Source organism: Sus scrofa, chromosome 3 (genome assembly GCF_000003025.6).
Source record: "Sus scrofa isolate TJ Tabasco breed Duroc chromosome 3, Sscrofa11.1, whole genome shotgun sequence".
Lineage (NCBI taxonomy): Eukaryota > Metazoa > Chordata > Mammalia > Artiodactyla > Suidae > Sus > Sus scrofa.
In genome coordinates, this window is record NC_010445.4 from 77,859,836 (window position 1) to 77,873,720 (window position 13,885).

The 13,885-nt window shown below is 37.1% G+C and overlaps 1 protein-coding gene across 6 annotated transcripts in view; it reads left to right on the forward strand.

The window, feature by feature from the left end:
• The window catches only part of VPS54 (VPS54, GARP complex subunit), a 122,102-nt gene that overhangs the window by 3,743 nt on the left and 104,474 nt on the right, over positions 1-13,885 (forward strand). Inside the window, exon 1 of one of the 6 annotated variants that reach the window (XM_021087459.1) lies at positions 8,819-8,842. The exons of the other annotated variants lie outside the window; for them this stretch is intronic. The gene's annotated coding sequence lies outside the window, so the exon portion shown is untranslated. Of the gene's footprint in view, positions 1-8,818; positions 8,843-13,885 lie in introns of those variants that run through there. 6 annotated transcript variants of the gene reach the window in all.

Here is a 13,885-nt window from a genome sequence, read left to right on the forward strand (position 1 = left end):
ATTAACCCTTAGGTCCTCTAGCAATTCTCTCTACAGGGGGAGGCAGTTGAGGGAAAATTAAAAGGAAATCTGTGACATAATGCAGGTATTCTTTAGTCTGTTGTCTTCAAATTTGAATTAAAAATATTTTTTTTTTTTGCAAATGGAAGCCTTATTTTAGTGCAAATTTGAACTATTACATTTTGAATTGTTTGTTACTGGTGTGTAGGTTTTTGAAATTGGAATAAATCTAAATTGAAATTTTGATTTTTTTCCCTTGTAGCTTCATCTACTGAGAAGGTAGATAAGTAAGCTAAGTGTTTTAATTAATTAGTAATACATTTTGTAATCCAGAAAAATTCAAAACTTACACATGAATCACATCTTATTTTTCTTATAGACCCCACTTTTGACTAATTTCTTTTTAACAAGCTTAATTTGGTGATGAAAGAAGAAAAGATTGAAAAGTTGGGAACACTATTGCTATTTACCAGCCTTAAGACTTTAGATAAATTACTCAACCTTTCCGAGCTTTAGTTTTCTCATCTATAAAATAGGAATAGAAGTTCCTGCTGTGGCACAATGGGATTGGCTGTGCCTTGGGAACTCTGGGACACGGGTTCAATCCCCAATGTGGCACAGTGGGTTAAGGATCCCACCTTGCTGCAGCTGTGGCTCAAGTTGCAACTGCAGCTCAGATCTGATCCCTAGCCCATGAACTCCATATGCTGCAAGGCAGCCAAAAATGGAAAAAAAAAAAAAAAAAAAAAAAGTGATAATACCTGTATTATAGTTATTGTAAGAATTAAATGAGGTATGTTAAGATGCTGTGTCAACTATAAAATACTATATGAGTTAGCTAACTGTACCTGATACTAATATAATGTTATATGTCAATTATACCTCAATTGATGAAATAAGAGTTAGTTGCTTGTTTCAGGAGAATCAAATTAGAAAGGGATAAAGGAGTTCCCGTCGTGGCGCAGTGGTTAACGAATCCGACTAGGAACCATGAGGTTGAGGGTTCGGTCCCTGCCTTTGCTCAGTGGGTTAACGATCTGGCATTGCTGTGAGCTGTGGTGTAGGTTGCAGACGCGGCTCGGATCCTGCGTTGCTGTGGCTCTGGCGCAGGCTGGTGGCTACAGCTCTGATTGGACCCCTAGCCTGGGAACCTCCATATGCCGCGGGAGCGGCCCAAGAAATAGCAAAAAGACAAAAAAAAAAAAAAAAAAGGGATAAAAATGCTACCAAAGGAAGAAATATAGAAAGCAAGGCAGAAAATAGTAACTTCTGACAACCTTTCTAAGGAGAAGAGAGAAATTCTAAAAATATATTGGTAACAAACTAGTAAAAGAACTAGTATTATCACCATAATCTGAAACTCTTTGACAAAGGGGCAAACTGCCTTCCTTCAGTAGCACCTGAGAGTATCACTATTACAACACAGTAGAAAACTGATGATTAAAATGGTGAAATTAAGTTACCAAGAAAAGGTTACCTTGTTTTCAAAATATGCTCTTTGAAAAGTCATAAAAATATATAATTTTAGAATTAAAATTTTCAGAAGTGCCTTATTTATGCTAAACATTTTAGCCTTATCAAGAGTAAACTATAGTCTGGATTAATTCTTTTGTTAGGAATAATTCCTTCTGTCTTCGTTTACCATTCATACCTTCCTTTATATTTGAAGGGCTTTTCTACCACTGGTAATTGCTCTCAAATGTGAGGATTTAACTGTAGAAGCAGGGATTTTATTTATTTTTTGTCTTTTTGTCTTTTTCTTGAGCCGCTCCTGCTTATGCCCAGGCTAGGGGTCTAATTGGAGCTGTAGCCACCGGCCTATGCCAGAGCCACAGTAACACGGGATCCGAGCCTGGTCTGCGACCCACACCACAGCTGCTAGGGCAACGTCAGACCCTGAACCCACCGAGCAAGTGTAGGGATCGAACCCGAAACCTCATGGTTCCTAGTCGGATTCGTTAACCACTGTGCCATAATGGGAATTCCTGAGAAGCAGGGATTTTAAACCTACTCACTATTTGTAAAATCTCGTCTCCTAGATCTGTTTCTTGTATTATTTTTTAACTTCCTTTTACACAAAAAGAGATGCTTTTGTTTTTCTACATGTCCAATAGTCCATAGTTGTACTATGGTATTCAGAGTTGAATTAGCTGAAATACATGAAATGAGTGGGGAAAACGTAACTTCTTACAATTTTGTTAACTGGTCATCTTTCCTTCACAATCACACAAAAGTAAAACTACAGATAAACAGAGCTCCCCCTCTCCAGTGAGATTTTTCTGGGCTAGCATGAGGTTAGAGTAGTTAGAGATAGTATTCAGTTTAAGTCATGTTGTGGTATTGGTAGGGTTTTTTTTTTTTTAATAGTGCACTCAAAAAAATTAGATTGTAGGAAATGGAGGCAAGTTTTCATGGCAAAAATGCTACTGATTAGGATAATTTTATGTTCAAATAGCTTTTTGACTAAAAGTAAGTTCAGAGATTGGGTGTTTGTGTATGAATATTGTGATAATGCATCATATTTTATTATGTTTTTCTCCTGTGGGGTGAGTAAAATTTTGAAGTCATAAAGTTATGTCAAAGTTTGTGCCCTGTTTTTTGTTTTGTTTTTTCGGTTTGGCTAGATAAGGCCCTAAACTATAGCAGTGGCAGTTGGAACAGAGAGCAAGGAGTGGATTTGTGATGAATTTTAAAGGTAGTATCCATAGGACAGTTCAAATTGGTACAGAAATTTGAGAATATAAAGGGTTTAGGGAGTTAAGTTGCCATAGCCTTTGTAGCTTGGGAAACTACATAGATGCTGTTGCTGTTACCTGAGTTAGAGAAGAAATAAATTTTTGGCAGGTAGAAGAAGGTGGGAAAGGATGGTAGATAATGAGTTTAAGTTTTGGATATATTGAATTTTAGGTATCTCTGTAGGTGAAGATGCCCAGCAAGCAGTTACAAATTTGGGTATGGAACAATGAAAAGAGGTTAGAATTGGAGAAAGATCTGAAATCCGTCCAGTTTTCTTCATCTCTTCTACTGTTATCTGAGTTCAGGCTACTATCATCTCTCACCTACATTATTACAAGTTTCCTATTTGGTCTCTTTTAATCTTCTCCAGTCCATTCTTAGCACTAGCTACAATCAGCAGTCTTTCTAAATGGCAAATTTGATTATATCATTCCTCACCTTAAGTTTTTTCTCTGACTTTCTTTTATCCTATGATGAAATTCTCATTCCTATTCCTTTAACAGATTTGTACATTCATTTAAGTTCTTCCCCCAACTTATTTCTCTAGCCTAGTGTCTCTCCTCAACTTCTTGCTTCCCGTAAATAGACTGAATTACTTGTGGTTTCTGGCAGTAGACTCTCTCCCTTCCAAGCCTTTGACTTACTGTTTCTTTTTCCTGGAGAGTTCTCCTCATCACACCCTTTCTCCCCTCCCTCTGTCTGACTTATTTCTACTTATCTTAGGTTCTTAGTCAGCCTTCATTGTTTCGTTATCATCATTATTGTTATCACTGAAAAAAATTTTAATCCACAGAAAAGAAAAAAGAATAGTAGAATGAACACACACACACACCCTTTTTCAAACCCTGAAAACAGGATGGAGATATCATTGATACCTAACTCCTAGTACTTAAGCATGCATCTCCCAATTACAGGGACGTTCTTTTACCCAACCGCAGTACCATTATGATATCTAAGAGTATCAACAATTATTCAGTATCATTACTCAACATACTTAAATTTTCCCATCTGTCTCCAAATTCTTTATAGCTTTTTTCCTCCCTCTTATGTGAAATGTTCAGTCAAGTTTCATGCATTGCATTTGACTGTATGTCTGTTTAGTCTGCTCCAGTCTGGAGTAGGCCCATTGTCTCTCTCTCTTCCTTGAAAAGCAGGGGCATTTGTGGAGTTCCCATTGTGGTTCGGTGGTTAACGAACCAGACTAGCATCCATGAGGATGTGGCTTCTATCCCCGGCCTCACTCAATGGGTTAAGGTTGGGTTCCATGTTGGTTGCAAATGCAGGTCAGCTACAGCTTTGCTGTGGCCCTGGCTTAGGCTGGTGGCTACAGCTCCAGTTGGACCCATAGCCTGGGAAATTCCATATGCCATGGGTGTGGCCCTAAAAGACAACAACAACAAAAAAACAGAGGCCTTTGTCCTCAAGTAAATTCTGTATTCTTTATGATTAGATTCTAGTCAAATATTACTGACAAAAACACCTCAGATTATATATATATATATACACACACACACACACACACCATATTAACATTAGGAGGCACATGATATTGGGCTGTCCCCCTGCTGGTGATTCTAGCTCGATCACTTGGTAGAGGTGAAAATTGACAGATCTCTTTACTTTTTAACAAATAATTGACAGGATGATACTTGATGGCCCTGTAAATATCCTGTTCCTAACATCCTTTTAAACCAGGGATTTTAACATCCATTAATGATCCTTGCTTGAATGAATCATTGCATTGGAGGATTACAAATGGTGGTTTTTCTAATTCTTTCATTCTGTCTATGTTTATTACCTTCATTGACTTTTGAGAGCAGGGAGGTCAGGTCAGGTGAAGACTGATGGTAAGCGATTGAATTTATTATTATTATTTTATTTTTTATTGGAGTAGAAGAAACTGAGCTTAGAAATCAGGTCATTCCTCTCCTTTTCCAGAGTCAAGTGAGTGGTGAAGATGGAAGATAGGAAAGAACTTTAATTTAGTACTTGAACATTTTTTTGGTGGATTGATGAGATAGAGGGTAGGAGAGTTGGAATCATTACAGAACAAGGTCTTAGATGAAGTAAAGAAAGGTGAGGTCAAGAACAACAGATTGAGGGATTAACTCTGGAAAAGAGTAGACACCTATACTGTACCACAGAAAGTTAGGAGTTGTGTATAGGTGAGAATTAGGTACGTTTGGATATAGATGGAAGAAGGACTTGTTTTTTAATTGATACGAAGTCGACAATTATTTTTTGAGCACGAGACTGATGGAGATAAGCTAGGGGACATGAGAGTGATGAAAATTTGTTATAAATACTGTGGGGATTGGGAAAGAGAAGTGTTGGAGAATAAGTGAAGGGACTGCTGAGCAGAGCCTCACTTGAGATTGGAATTCATAAATGTATAATATGCCTGTTTTACATAAGTTTTCTCTGACAGTATTCTGCAGCCAGAAATAAAGCAAAGACAGATTGTATTGAAGATGGAAGAGAGAATTGAACATGCAAAGGGGATTGCTGACCATGGGATCAAAACTAAGTAGGGAAGCTACTAAGGTAGAACTAACTGGGCTTAGAGACCCAAACAGTGGGGACAGGTATAGAGGTAATACCGAGCAGTAATTAATTAAAATGCTAATTTATTGTTGGTTTGGGGTTACAGTACTAATGAACTTGTCTTTATGCCTTCAATTGATATTTAATATTTTCATTATTGAGCCACTTAATGACTCTGCACATGAGTTTCTAGCTATTTTGCTTTATTTTCTCTAAAAATAAAATTTCTGGAAAGCATCATCTTTATTGTTACTTTAAAATCTGTAGAGTACAGATTATTTAGATTATTAAATATGTTTAGATTATTTGAAGAACCTTCCCTTTAAGGACCTTTATATCTTGAAATATATTTTATTAATAAAGATAGATTTAGCACTAAACTGTATTTATGCTAGAAAGAAGCAAGGCACGGATAACCCAAAACAGTGGATAAATCTTGGTGTCAATTTTGTCCCTCTTATGAATGTATTAATAGATAATTTTCTTCTAGCAACTATTTTCAAGATAGAGTAGATTATACAGATTTTATTTTAAATTCACTCTTTTCATAGTCATGTTAATAAGTGTCTACTGGTTTATATATTTAAGATATTTGTGTTCTCCAATGACTTGAATGAGTGATTTTAGGATTTATCTGCCAGTCTGTGGCCAAGACACCAAGAACAGAATACCAGTGTTCTACTCTGATTCACTTTGACAAAAGTTTCACTAGTAATACAGTTCTGTCAATGGCCCAAAGGAGTAAAATAAAGCATCCAAGTTATATTTTTTTCATTCAGTTTTTTTACATGCTAGAGACAGATTTTATCTCAGTACAGTTTTATCATTCACTTCCAGGTTTGTGACCCTTAATTAATTTCAGTGGCTGCTATATTATGTTATTTTCCTGTATTAAGTCTCTGATGAGTACTGGGGAAAAAACATTGCTTTTATTTTGAATGACATGTAGTCTTAAAAAAATACATTGTTTATTGAGAATACTTGTGATTTTTATTCCCAATAAGAATGTTACATGTGAAATACAACTTATTTTATAGCCATTTAAAAATTTTTAAATGTAATGTTACAAATATTTACACTTTTTATTCTTTAGTAAAGATTCTCTCTCTCTCTCTCTCTCTCTCTCTCTTTTTTTGCTTTTCAGGGCCACACCCAGGGCATATGGAGGTTCCCAGGCTAGGGGTCCAATCGGAGCTACACCTGCCGGCCTACACCACAGCCACAGCAATGCCAGATCTGACCCGTGTCTGCGACTAATACCACAGCTCATGGCAATGCTGGATCCTTAACCCACTGAGCGAGGCCAGGGATTGAACCTGCAACCTCATGGTTCCTAGTCAGATTCATTTCCACTGTGTCAAGATGGGAACTCCAAGGTTCTCTCTTATTGTTTCTTCTTGTTACGAAATCAAAAGTAAAAAAGGAACTTCAGGAAACACATGTATTCAGAGTTTCCTGCAAGGCACAGGGTCTTGTAAATGTCAAATGGGAATGTAAGGGAAAAGCTAATTAGATTAGCACAACTTTGTTCTTATTTTCTGTGTTCATTTAGCTTCAACTTGATTAACCCCAGTTTAGAAATACTGATATGTGCAAGAAAACAAAAAGGAACAACCATACTGTAGTGTCTAACCAAAGGTTGATTTGATAGAAATTAATAGAAATTTTTTTTTGGCTTTTGTCTTTTTAGGGCCACACCTGTGGCATATGGAGGTTCCCAGACTAGGGGTCGACTCAGGGCTGCCATTGCTGGCCTGCACCACAGCAATACCAGATCCGAGCCACATCTGTGTCCTACACCACAATTCATAGTAATGCTGGATCCTTAACCCACTGAGCAAGGGCAGGGATTGAATCACCTGTCCTCATGGATGCTAGTTGGGTTTGTTAACCACTGAGCCATGATGGGAATTCTGAGATAATTTTTTTAATCATACTAATTTAAGATATCTCAAGTATGTCATATTCTAAGAAACACTTCCTACAATGCTTTTGGAATTTTAAGAGCCAATTTCTGGTAAATGGTATAGTTATGCTTCTTCCATACAGCTAAGACAAAAATAACAATATACTGCTACACAATATTAAAGAATTATCACCCAACATAATCTAGTTTAATCATAGTTTTCTAAAATACTTAAAAGCTTTTAGTTTTAATTTTGTTATTATTATTTTTTCTTTTTATGGCCACACCTGTGACATATGGAAGTTCATGGGCTAGGGTTTGAATCAGAGCTATAGCTGCCATTGCCACAGCCACAGCAACACTGGATCCGAGCTTCCTCTGCAACCTACCTCATAGCTTGCAGCAAGGCTCAATCCTAAACCCTCTGAAAGAGGCCAGGGATCAAACCCGCATCCTCACAAACACAATGGGAACTCTAGAACTTTAAAAATCACATATACATTATTGCACACAACTGTCTCAGCAATGAAACTGAAATTTAAACATAAAGATCTGGGCTTTCAAGAAGTATTAACCCATTAAGGCTGTCATGTAAATAAGTAACTTGTCTTATCTTGATTGTCCATAGTAGCATATTTATCCTACACTGCAGCTCAGAAATTATACTTTTGCTAAGAAGAATAGTAAATTATACTGATGACAATATGATGTCTTTTTCTTTGAGGAATAATTCTCTAGCAGTCCTAGTCTTATAAACTTCTTTGAACCTAAAGCTTCCCTTAAAAAATTATCAGAATCAGATACTGTCGCTAACATTTATTTTTAATATAAGATGGATACAAATAATAATTATTCTTATAAATAATTATTGTTGGATTAGCAATTGATTTGATAAGGAGAAAAAGAAGACAGAAAAGTAGAGTACTAGATGCCTGAAATGGGTGGGAGGCAGTAGTGAAAAACCTCTCCCCTCTTGAAGACGCAGTGCAATTTTGTGACAGAGGCATGGAATTTAGGTGCAAATCTTCACAACTATTAAATGGTCTGAAATTAAGTTACTCTTTTTTTTTTCTTTGTCTATTTGTTATTTCTTGGGCCGCTTCCGCGGCATATGGAGGTTCCCAGGCTAGGGGTCTAATCGGAGCTGTTGCCAGCGGCCTACACCAGAGCCACAGCAACGCGGGATCCGAGCCGCGTCTGCAACCTACACCACAGCTCACGGCAACGCCGGATCGTTAACCCACTGAGCAAGGGCAGGGGCTGAACCCGCAACCTCATGGTTCCTAGTCGGATTCGTTAACCACTGTGCCACGACGGGAACTCCTGAAATTAAGTTACTATTGAACCTGTTTCTTTATCCAAGAGGGGTATTTGATTAATTCATTGATTCATTTCAAAAATATTTTGCTAGGTTGTTAGTCTAGAATGAAAGCAAGCACTTATGAACTGTATAGTTTAGTCAAATACTAGTAATGATGTAATAATTCTTATTGTCTGCTATTTCTTCCCTCTCCTCTGCCATCCTTTTGTGGATAACACATTTTTACTGCACTCTTGATCTTAGGACTTTGGAGAACTTTCAGAACTAGTGGTGGGAATGAGGCAATCCAGGATCACCAGAGTTCCAGCTGATCTCCCTGCCTGCTTCAGATAAGGGTATGAGGCAAAAACAGTAGGATGACAGGCAACTTTTCTGGATCACCTTGCTAATTTTCTTACTGTTGCCTGACAAAGTCCTTTTTTTCTCAAGGTGAGGCATAGCCTGAATTAAGGTGCTTCATAGTCTCTGGTGTGATTATTCTTTCTCTCTGCTTTCTCCTCTCCACCCCACCCCATCCCCATCCCCATGAGTAGCTAACTTTCTTTCTCCATCAATTCCTCATCTCCTTTCTCCATCAATTTTTCTTGTTTGTTTTAAATCTCACTCTTCAGTTGATTCCTTGCTGTTTGCCTACAAATATGCTCAGTTCTCCCATGACCTAAAAAATTCTTGCTCAATTCTTAATCTCTTTTCTTTCATCACCAAGATGTTAATATTGCTGCCTTTATTACTTCACCACTTGCTTAATCTCTTATGGTATGGCTTCTGCCCCAAACACTGTCCTGAAACTTTTCTAATCCAGTATCCTTTCTGAAGTTAATAACCTCTGTGACTCTTTCCCTGTAGCATGTTGACACTTCTGTTTACACTTTCCTTCTGGACATTTATTCCTTGGCTTCTATAATGATGGTTTTTCTGATTGCTTTCTGCCTTTCTTCTTAAAAGTGTTTGCCTCACCTCTTGCTCTGAGCTCTCATTAGCCCTCTTTTTCTGCATATTACTTTCCATTGGCGAATAACTCTGTTATTCCGGTAATGTGATTGAACTAGGAACAGTGATACAAAATTCAGGGAGGCGGGATTCTGTTTACTACAAGAAAGAATTTTTTTTCCTAAAGCAATTTTAGTTGTTGTATAGTAATAATTTGCTTTTGAAATAGTCAGTTCTACATTACTGAAGGTTTTCAAGTGGAGGCAGAAAGACCCCTTATGGAAAGGATTCATATATTAGGTAGAAAGTTGAGCCAGATGATTTTTTTTTTTTTTGGCTGTGCCCGTGGCATACAGGTTTCCAGGCTAGGGATCAAACCTGTGCCACAGCAGTGATTCAGGCTGCTGCAGTGACAACACCAGATCCTTAACCTGCTGTGCCACAGGAGAACTCTGAGCCAGTTTTAAAGTTGCATCCAACTCAGAGATTGTTAAATTTTATCCTGTCTACTCCACACCCATGATTTGAACTTTGACCTTTATTCAAATGTCTTCCAAAGCATTATTTCGATCCTTTTTGTCTCTTCATCCCTCTTCTCTCCCACAAACACAGTTTTCATCAAAAGTTGTCTGTCTTTTGGGCCATCATGTTTTTCTAGTTTCATGTCATTTTCCAGTACTTTTTTCTTTCATTTTGTTGGCATGACTTTGAGGATTACTGTTCTATGCTTAGGTTACTTTTCTGTTAGTAAATATATATCTGCCCATTTTGGCTTGCTGCCTCCTCCTCTCCCCCTCCCAACTAGGGTCACGCAGACAAAGGACACCAGTAGAGGAAATTTGGGATCCTCAAGTTTAAACTTATTTTAAAGCTTTGTATGGCATAGTTCAAATGTTAAGGTTTAAGATGTATGTAATGATAAATAGTAGTAGTTGCAATTATTTATTAAATGTCGACTATGTGCCAAGTACATAGGTTATGCAAGTTATATTTCATTTAACTCTTACAACATTCCTATGAGGAAGACACTGTTGCTGTCGCATTTAACAAATGAGGAAACTGTCAGGAAGGTAGGAAAGTTGTCAACAGTCACACTAATAAATGGCAGAGGTCTCACTTTATGGCCAGTTTTCTTAACCAATATATTATACTGTGTTACAGGAAAGGTAGAAATCTAGAATCAAATTTTAGAAAGTCAAATAATGTTATACAAACAAGGTGTAATATATTTTTGACTTAGGCTTTTATTTTGTTTTGAATATATGTGAACTTGTATGAGACTCTGTTAGTGGCTTGCATGTGTTTACCTCTTTTTCCATGATAGTCATTCATTTGCTCATTCATCATTGAACATGCATCCAGTTTACTGAGTGCTTAGCCTCTGTGCTGGGCATGGTATAGAAAGATGAATGAAACAAATGAAAGTTTATGATATAGTGAGAGAGGCAGGTTATAAGCAGGTAAATAAATGATCAGTTATAATTTGAAAAAGTATTATAAAGATTGCAAACCATAATGCTAGTAGTAGAGAATAATAGGATCTGTATGTTGGTTGGGGGATAATGTTAGGAGAGAATGTATGTAGATACTATGGTCAGGGAAAGCTTGTTACATAACCACTGTTAAAATTTGGTTGTATACCTCTTCATACATTATATATAGGTATATAAAACTTTTACATCAGAATGAGATTTTTCTATGTATTGTTTTGTAATCTCATAACTAAGTCTCTTGAAACAGTAGCCATTGTGTATTAATATCCTCACCTTCTAGTGCATTCCAACCTCTGCAGTCTGCGTCCACCCCCACTGTTGGGCTTGATGTTGCTCTCTGATGTGGCACTTCCTAATTGCTAAATCCAAAGGAGATTTTTTGTTTGTTTATTTTATTTGCAAATTCTGAGCTGATTTTTCTTTCTTTGGATTTCTCCCACCTTCTTGGTTGTTCCTTCTTATCTTTATCACAACCTTGTCTTTATATCTTTCTTGCATTTCTTTCTTCAGAAATCTTGGAGTCTTTTTAGGTTCTGTGCTTGGCCCTCCTCACTAATACTGTCCTAGAGTGATGTATTCCCCACCATGTCTTAAGTCCATATTGACTCACCGCAGTCTTGTGGATTGAGTCCTAACTCCTTTGTAAGGTACCACCTAGTTTAAGGAATATATATTTTTTTTTATCTAAAGAGAAAAGAAATGTACCTTTATTAATATTTATTATGGAGATTGATACTAGCATCTTCAATCAGTCCACATGTTCCTTTATCAGTCACAATATAGGTAGGTGAGTAAGCTCAAGCATTTAACAGTGGTGCCCTTGGAGTTCCCGTCGTGGCGCAGTGGTTAACGAATCCGACTAGGAACCATGAGGTTGCGGGTTCGGTCCCTGCCCTTGCTCAGTGGGTTATCGATCCGGCGTTGCCGTGAGCTGTGGTGTAGGTTGCAGACATGGCTCGGATCCCGCGTTGCTGTGGCTCTGGCGTGGGCCCGTGGCTACAGCTCCGATTTGACCCCTAGCCTGGGAACCTCCATATGCCGCGGGAGCGGCCCAAGAAATAGCAACAACAACAACAACAAAAAAAAGACAAAAAAAAAAAAAAACAGTGGTGCCCTTCACTTAGTTCATCCTTGTGATGTAATATAGGTTACATGAGTAGTTAATTGTGCTTTCAGATTATGTTATCTAGTTTCAGTTAAACCAGCTCTCACATAATGTTTAATTAACCTAAGATGATTCCTATAGAGAGATTGCATCTTGGCTGAATACTAATACTGGAACCACAAGTAACAAAGCACAGAGTTGGGTTATCCTGTTCTTAGTTCAATATCTTCCATAGCCATGTATAAAAGTACTCAAAAGAGTTGTCAAACTTAAGAATATTTTATGTTTTTTTGTTATTTTTATGTGTGTTTTTCTTTTTAAACAAAAAAATTCCAAATTTACTGACCTTTGCAGAAGTGGCCTGTGACTGACAATAATATTAATCAATAGATAGTGAAACACAGACACACCCACACATTTAACCTGTTCCCACTGTTTTTTTTTTTTTTTTTGAATTTAAAAATTTTTTTAATTTTTTTATCTTTTTAGGGCCACATTACCACATATGAAAGTTCTCAGGCTACGGTCGAATTGGAGCTGTAGCTGCCGGCCTATGCCACAGCCACAGCAACGTGGGATCCAAGCCACGTCTGTGACCTATACCACAGCTCACAGCAGTGCTGGATCCTTAACCCACTAAGTGAGGCCAGGGATCAAACCTATGTCCTCATGGATACTAGTCGGGTTTGTTACTGCTGAGCCATGATGGGAACTCCCTTTTTTAAAAAATTTTAAAATAATGAGTGAGAAAATATAGTAGTTGATTTTCCAGAAACACTCAAGCTATGGTAAGTCTATTTTGAAAATGCATGTTTGCAAATATTCCATCTCTGTGTTATTTTGTTAAATGATGGACTCTTTAAAAACTGAAACTGTAGTTTTCTATCCTGTTTTTAAAACATCAAAATAGAAAGTTTAGAAAGTGTGATCAGAGATTTATTCTGTTTCGTTCTACATACACTTGTGAGTTATTTTTTTCTGTAACAGAAATAAAAAGCTAGGTATAAAAATAAATTGAACAAAGTGCCAAACCTTTGACTCGCCATTTATAAAGTTTAAATCAAAATTTTTAATAATAATGAAGCATAGTGAAATCACATTGCTATCAATTAAAATAGTGTAAAAAGGTATTTTTTGCCATTAATTAATAAACTAGATTATTTTAAAAAGTCCTTCCTCCTTTAAAAATTCCCATTTAGCATAATTGTATTTTACATGCACTAATACCTTGGTATCCTATATAATTTGTAAATGACGGTTGCTTAAATTTTTACTTAACTGATGGGATACAGGATTAAAAAAGTTAGTATATGCTCACAAAGACAGTTAGCATCCTGAGTTCAAAGGAAGGATAGTTTTCTGTGGGTTATGGTCATTAGAAAAGATTTATAGTGAAGGTAAGTATAAGGCTGAACCAAGCTTTTACAGGTTGATAAATAGAGTTGTTCCTGATTAATAAAGCATCATGGTTAATTTTATGTGTCAGCTTTACTGATATAAGGGATGCCCATATAGTTGGTAAAACATTATTTCTAGGCATGTCTTTGTGTTTCTGGAAAAAATTAACGTGATTTATTGACTGAGTAAAGAGATCTGCCCTTGCCAGCATGGGCAGGCATTATCATCATCATCTAATCTTTTGAAGGTCCAAATAAAACAAGCAAAGGAAGGGTGAATTTGTTTTCTCTTTTTGAGCTGGGACATCCATCTCTATCCCACATACATCAGAGGTCTTGGTTCTAGGCCTTTGGACCGAGGACTTAATACCAGTGGCCCTCTGGCTTTCAGGCCTTTGGCCTCAGACTGAATCATACCCCTGGCTTTCCTGGTTCTCCAGTTTGCAGAAGGCA